Source organism: Dromaius novaehollandiae, chromosome 2 (assembly GCF_036370855.1).
Source record: "Dromaius novaehollandiae isolate bDroNov1 chromosome 2, bDroNov1.hap1, whole genome shotgun sequence".
NCBI classification, from domain to species: Eukaryota; Metazoa; Chordata; class Aves; order Casuariiformes; family Dromaiidae; genus Dromaius; species Dromaius novaehollandiae.
The window spans coordinates 117,777,463-117,784,364 of NC_088099.1; positions in this window are offsets into that span (position 1 = coordinate 117,777,463).

The window sequence follows — 6,902 nt, forward strand, 5'->3', positions numbered from 1 at the left end:
ATGAAACTATCATTGCCAGTGGCAGATCAACATGAGCAAATGACTATGGTCCTCCTGTTTCTATTTCTTGATCTCTTCAGTTGTTAGTGTCACCACTGTGCTACTTGCCACAAGTATCAAAAGCACTAGGAAAAAGTGCCGGAAGTATGGGACAAGGGATACCTCATGGAAGACCCTTCATTTTCCCTTGCTTCACTGAGTAGCCAGAGTGCTCAACATCTCAGTCATTTTTGTGGACAGAGAAACATGTAAGTTATAGGCAAGAGTTATGTTGTTACGTTTATGCACTAGGCGACTATATGGAACATAGGTTTTCTTCCTTGGGTGATAAGGGATTTGCTTGACCTTTGTCAGCTGCTTTTCTCCCCTTATGAAGATGGCAAAAGATTTCACAATACTCTCACCATTACATTCATTGAACTTTTGTTCGAGTCAGTAGCTGATTTGGGGCCAATGTCATAATTACAGGACTGCATTATGTTACCATTTTATTTTAATCTTGTGAAGAGATGAAACAAATGTATATTCAAGGCTGATTAGGCCTGCAGAATTCTCTAATTAACTACAGAGTAGAAATGTGCAATTTTTGCAATATATTTTAATAGGAGCTATGTGTCTCAATGATATTTAGATTAAGTACATTTTAAATATATCACTATTTGTTTTAATAAAGAAAATAATACAGAATCTCTTAGTCATTTGCATAGTTCATCATTCATAGAAATTAGGATATAAATGAAGGAAATCGTGCTATCAGAAAGCTGAATCCTCCCTTTTACACTTATGTGTAAAGAGACAAGAGTCGATGGAACTTAAAGGACATCTCCAGTGAAAGACTTGTGGAGGACAGAAGATCAGGCCCCATCTTCTTCAGGGGTGCTTGTTGACCTGAGGACACATGCAGCTACTTCTCAGCTTATGCAAATGGAGGTACCTAATTTTCCCCAAAGGGCATTTCATTTATGTGGCAAACCTTGTGCTCGACAGACTAAATGTTCTAAGTTCTGCACTGTGTCTCTTTATATATGTTCCTATTTGCAAATAAACCATGACAAATTTTAAATTGCCAGGACGCTCCAGGGGAAATGTGAAATGGTGAAGTCTGTTCCTGGAACCCTGGGGAGGATTTCTGTTTCTTCTACTCAAAATAGCATCAGATCCTGTTCCTGAGAAGCGGTAAACACATTTCTACATTGCTGAGCACCTTTTTCTTCCATCAGATCTCACTGGAGCTCTGCATGTTTCAGCAGCTCTAAGTGAATGGAATGGATTTATCAATTTTCAAAAGATAGAAAGCAAATGAATCCTGTAGATAATAACTCCCCATTTCTTGTAGCCTCAAAACATTGATATATTGAAAACTCCAAGTGGATTCTCTTTGCTGAATAAAATATCCCAAAAGCTGAACCCCTGGCTCTATTTCTCATTGGGATGTGTCAATAATACCACCACAGTTTACTCCCTGTGGTGTTTTGGGTTGTTTTAAGGACAACTATTTTTTTCTCAAAGCCAGTGCTGTATAGCTGAGTTATTGGCAGACTGAGTACTTATAACTGCAGCTTTCAGCGTGGGATACCTCTATCAGACATCCTTGGTAGTGTTACAGAGTAACAATCCCTTTAGAATTTCGTAATAGTTGAAGTCATGCAAAAGATTTTGTCATTTGTCATTATAATCCAATACTGCAAAACAGTAGCTTATGGGGATGAGGATGGGAAAGGCTTTTATATGATTACATCACAAAATGATATATGAGAACAATTTGTGTTCATTATGAGAACAGCATCCCAAAGAGAATGCTGTTATAAATTTTGTCCTGCCCTCCCTTCCCCCATCACAAGAATAGCATACCAGCTTAGAAATAAGCAGGCAGGCTCTGACAGCAATCCAGATGGAGAAAATCACAACCAGTGAACATTTGTCTACATTTTATTCTAATGAGAGCATTATGAATGAGAAAAGTGAAAGAGAAACACAGGAGGATAATTGTGTCAGATTCTTAAAATATATTTCCCCTATTTTCTTGATTAAAGAATATTTTTGTTTGGTAAAATATTCATTCTGGCTAGAAAACTGTTTTCTTTTTCCTGAAATGGAACTTTTTTTTTTTTTCTGCAAATAGTCAATGAAATCAGTTTTCCATAATCTGGAAGTATTTCAGTCTGAGCTTGAAAACTATGAACTTTTTAGTATGTTAGTTACAATTTTGAAAGGAAACATAATTAAAACATATTACTGTTTTCTAATTTTTATTTTTTGAACCCAGAGATGTCAAACCTCCCTGCTTGAAGAGTCTGAGTTGACAGATCTACATTTTTCTAAAGAGAAAAACAGTTGGTGAGCAAGTTTCCAACCCACTCTGTAACTGAATGGGTGCTGAAGTCACAATTAGCTAATTCTCTTTCTTTCTTTTCCCATATTCATTGCTTCAGTAGCAAACCAGGCTGAATGAAGTCTCCTGATGCATTCTGTCTCTATGGCCTGGTAGTTGCCAATCATTCAAGCTATGACTCTTTAACTGGCAGCTATATATTCTGCATCCTGGGATTAAGATCGGCTTCTTTCAGCCTTACATTTTTGTTTACTTTTGAAAAGATGATATTATAGGCTCTGCTTTTCTCTGTCCTCCTCCTTTTTCTTTTCTCCAACACTTTAGTGTCATCCCCACCCTCCCTGTACGACATGTGATATCTAATAGGTTGGGTTTGGAAACTGTGGGCTGAAAAATGCAATGCAAATAGCTGTGTGCGCTGATGAAGGCAAGATGAAAGGTGAGCTCAGACACCTGTGTCTCCTAACTCTTTGGGGATGTTGGGAAAGCTGCTTGAAGACATTAGTAGACAATGAGTTGTCTGTGCAAGTAAAAGGAAGGAGGAAAATAACTGTAAACAGGGTGGGCACTTCTGCTTAGTAGTCAGCACTATGCTTAAGGATCTTGTGATACTCTTGAAACTCTCCCAGGGGGATCTCTGCCAAAATCACAGAGCTTAAAAGTAGGGCTGAAGGCACTGGGTGAAGAGTAGAAATCAGTAAGACGGAGGACGTGATACAGCTTTGGGGATGATGTGGTTCTTGAAGACAACACCAGGGAGGTTTCTTTCCACCCTATGATCTCCCTTGGGGCCAAAGACACAACGAGATTCAACACAGCCTCCTGGCTGGAGACACTGTGAGAGGGAGGGCACAGAAATGTGCCAGCATACCAGAGCCATGGTTGTGAGTGCTTGGGTTCAGGAAAGGTATGTTAATAGACATATAGAAATAGAAATGCTGATTGACTGCTGAAGTAAGATCTGGCATAGGACAATGGATTAGCAAGAAGGGAGAGAGCAACAGGGGCGAGGCAGGCAGGTGGCTGCAGATCTCCTATCAGGAGAGGATGTGGAAAAGTAACACGAAAATATTTCTGTATGGAAACCAGGCAGCACTCTTTGCTCTGTCCCTTCAGCTCCATGGCTTTGCCCATCCTTGGGGCTGGCTGCAGGGAAGGAGATGGTGGTAGGATGAAGGAACTTGCAGCTGATGGTGTTCATATCAGCAGGTGGATCTGGGCATGACAAAGTAAATGACAACCCATAGTGGCTCTCGATACCAGGTCAGTATCTGCAGCTTACTAAAACATACTCCACTAATGCTAAAAAGTAAAAAATGAGCCACATTAATATTATAATCTTGGAGATGGTAATTTGATTTATTTTCCTGTGGTGATATCTACAAAAACTTGGTGCTGCTCTGGATTACATGCCAATAAAATGCTAATGCTGTCACAGTTTGGAAGTACAATTTGTTTGGGTTTGTGTAGTTTTTCATAAAACCATAAATCCTTCCTGTATAATAATTTAGATTATTTTTGTGTTAAATACTGTTTAATTACTGCCTTAGAGGCAGTAATATAATTTATGATACCAAAAATATTTTATGTATGGATTGTCACTCTTTTCCTTTAAGTATTCCTTTCTTGTATTCACCTCTCCTTCCCTTAGCTGCCACCCTTGTCTCTGTCTCACTCTTTCTAAACACATATTATAAAAACGTGGTTTTGGAATATGTCTTGGAGATATAAGTTGGGGATCAGTTACCCCAAAATGTTATTATCACTGTTGTTATAACTAGATTGAGCCAAATGTGATTTAAGGTATAACTGAAGCCAAAGGGCAACAGAGTTGGTCCCCACATGAGCTATTTGGGCCACAAGGAGAGCCAACACTGCACAGATCAGGTGAGTCAGAAGCCTCTTCCACCATCTTTGGCAGCATTAAAGGCTTTCAGGAATGTAGTAGGGAGTACATGCTTGAAACTCAGAGGTTAAGGAGAGCAGGCCACTTTTGTGTATTGTACCTGTCAGAGGCACAGAATCTAAATTGCAGAAGTAGTTTCATACCCTAAGTCTCCAAGTCTGGGTCTTGTAAAAATAAAACACAAATTACTTTGAAAAGAGATGCAAAAATAAATGATTCTATTCAGTTCAAGTTTTAAAGCATTGTTATAACATATTATTTACATTGGAGTAGCACCTGGCACAAGGTGGCTGCCCATGAAGAAAGCCAGTCTTCTCCCTGCCATTCCCACATTCTAGGACCAAATATAACTTAAAGCACAGTAGAGTCTGGTCTTTGACAGCTGAATAAAGAAAGCTGGGGATTGTGATCATGACTACTAATAGGCTACCTGTGATGCATGCAATATATATTGGATAAATGTAATATTTACTATAGGTATAATAAATACAATATATATATGATACAACTATATATATATACACACACATACATACACACAATATATATAGTTAACAGTCTTTGTCTTGTTGCAGTCCTAGCCTCTTTCTTTGCCCTTTGTTTCATCTGTAACATCTTGTCTTTAGGTGTGCTTTTGGGTTGCTATTTATTATGTTTGCATAGGGCTCTGCCCAAGAGTGCCATGACCTGTCAGAAGCCTCAAGGCTTTATTGCAATTTGTAATATGACAGAATTAGAGGCAAAGAATAAAATCAACTAGAAACTACCAGTAAAAGTTAAATGAACTAGTCTAGTTTAATAGTGCAAGCTGGGAGCAATGCAAGAAGTAAACACCTCAGACAGGGGAGAGTAAATTAGATTTTTTAAACTCTTTCGATTTTAATAATCTGTTTATAACACAGGCAAACCAATTTGTTGGAAAGTATGATACCTAATCTGACAATGTTTCTGTAATAGTCTACCTATCCTTGCTTTTGCTGCTATTCGCTTTTCTTAAATGCTGCTGCCCTCCCAAATGCCTTTGCTGCTGGCACTGTACTGGGGGTGCGGCCTCCCCAAAGACCATTTTTTACAGTCGTAGCTGCATAGCCCCCACTCCTCTCCCTCTCCTCCAGACAAGAAAATGATTGGGCTGTGGACCAGAGCAAAGCAGATCTGCATCGGAAACTCAGGGAGGCTCTTAGCTATGTGTCAGTCGCGGTGGCTTCAGGGGTCATCTGTCAAGGGGACTGCTGAGCACAGCACCTCAGCCACATCTCCTGTCACATCCCCATCTCGCAGGGCAGAGGCAGATCCCCTGGTCCTCTTGGCCTTAAAATGCCCATGGGCCTGCTGTGATGCGATGTCAGCTGCCAGGTGCTTCACCCCTCCCTTCCCTGTGCAGTATGATGGGGATAGGGAGGGCCACGAGTGTCTAGCTGTATGTTCTTCAGCTCTGAAACTTTAAACTATACAGCTCTGAGCTCTTGCTCGTCTCATAGAAGACTGGATTTTTCTCCAGGAATGTTTATATATTATAGTAAGATCTTATCTGCCACTCCTCTTTAATTCTCTACTCTTGCTGAGTTTGTACATCTTTCCTCCTATTACCATTGTCCCTGGTAATGTTCTGCAAGGAGCAAAACTCAGGCTGAAGAATGTAAGAGGAGCGCAAGACTCCTCACTCGACCTTATGTGGAGTAAATGATGATCACTGGGTAAATGCATTTTCAGTGGGAAAACTCACTTGGCAGAAGAGGAGAGTGGAAGATCTGGCCTTTCACACACAGCCCCATAGGCAGAATGGCATTTCTGGCCGTTTCCTCTCTAAACTGTTTGACAAGTGACTTTCAGGAAGGCCTCAATCCCTGCAGGTTGCTGCTGCTTCTTATAGCCTCCTTCTCTCTTTTTTTAGCTCATTAGGCCTTTTGATGTTTTCTGCTAGCTGTGTTCTTTAAAAGCTGCTAGAGATGTTTTACAGCAGGATCTCATTCATTCACTACAGCTTACATCTTTCCTTTTAATTTTCCCAGTAACTTGACAACGCAGCTGTCAGAACATATCATTCACTGGAGCGACCGTTTTTAATGTGTATCTGTACGAGTATGCATATGTGCATGCACGCACACACTTACAGTCCTGGCAAGTATCCCCCAATAGCTTATTAATAAAATCACAATAGACTGTGTGATAAAGCACAGAATGTGAGCCTAGGAGAGAAAGAGTGACCATGATCAGCATCTGCCTGTTTTTGTGACAGAAAAGAAGGAGAAATAGGAGTAAAATCCCTTCATTTCATTCAAATGTTAGGAATAGATCCAAGCAGCAGTTTAATTCAGCTGGCAAGCACCTACAACTTGTGTCAGGATATACTTTTTCTACTATTTTTAATGAACCAAGTATTTTCAGAATGATGACAGATTTACCATTCAAGTATCATTTATTAGGAGATTAGAGTCTTATTGTGTGAAGTACTGCAAACATGTCTCATAAAAGACAATTGCCACTCTGCCCTGAAGGCTTTGCTGCCTATGTAGCCAAAGGTTTGGAAAAGGGATATTCACCATTCAAAAAGAAAAGCAGGACATGCAAACTGAGGCAAAGGGAGAAATCTCACAATCCTGCTCCCATTACAGGACTTTAGCAGTAGCCATATTGCTAAATTTCTCCATTCTAAGCCCTTTC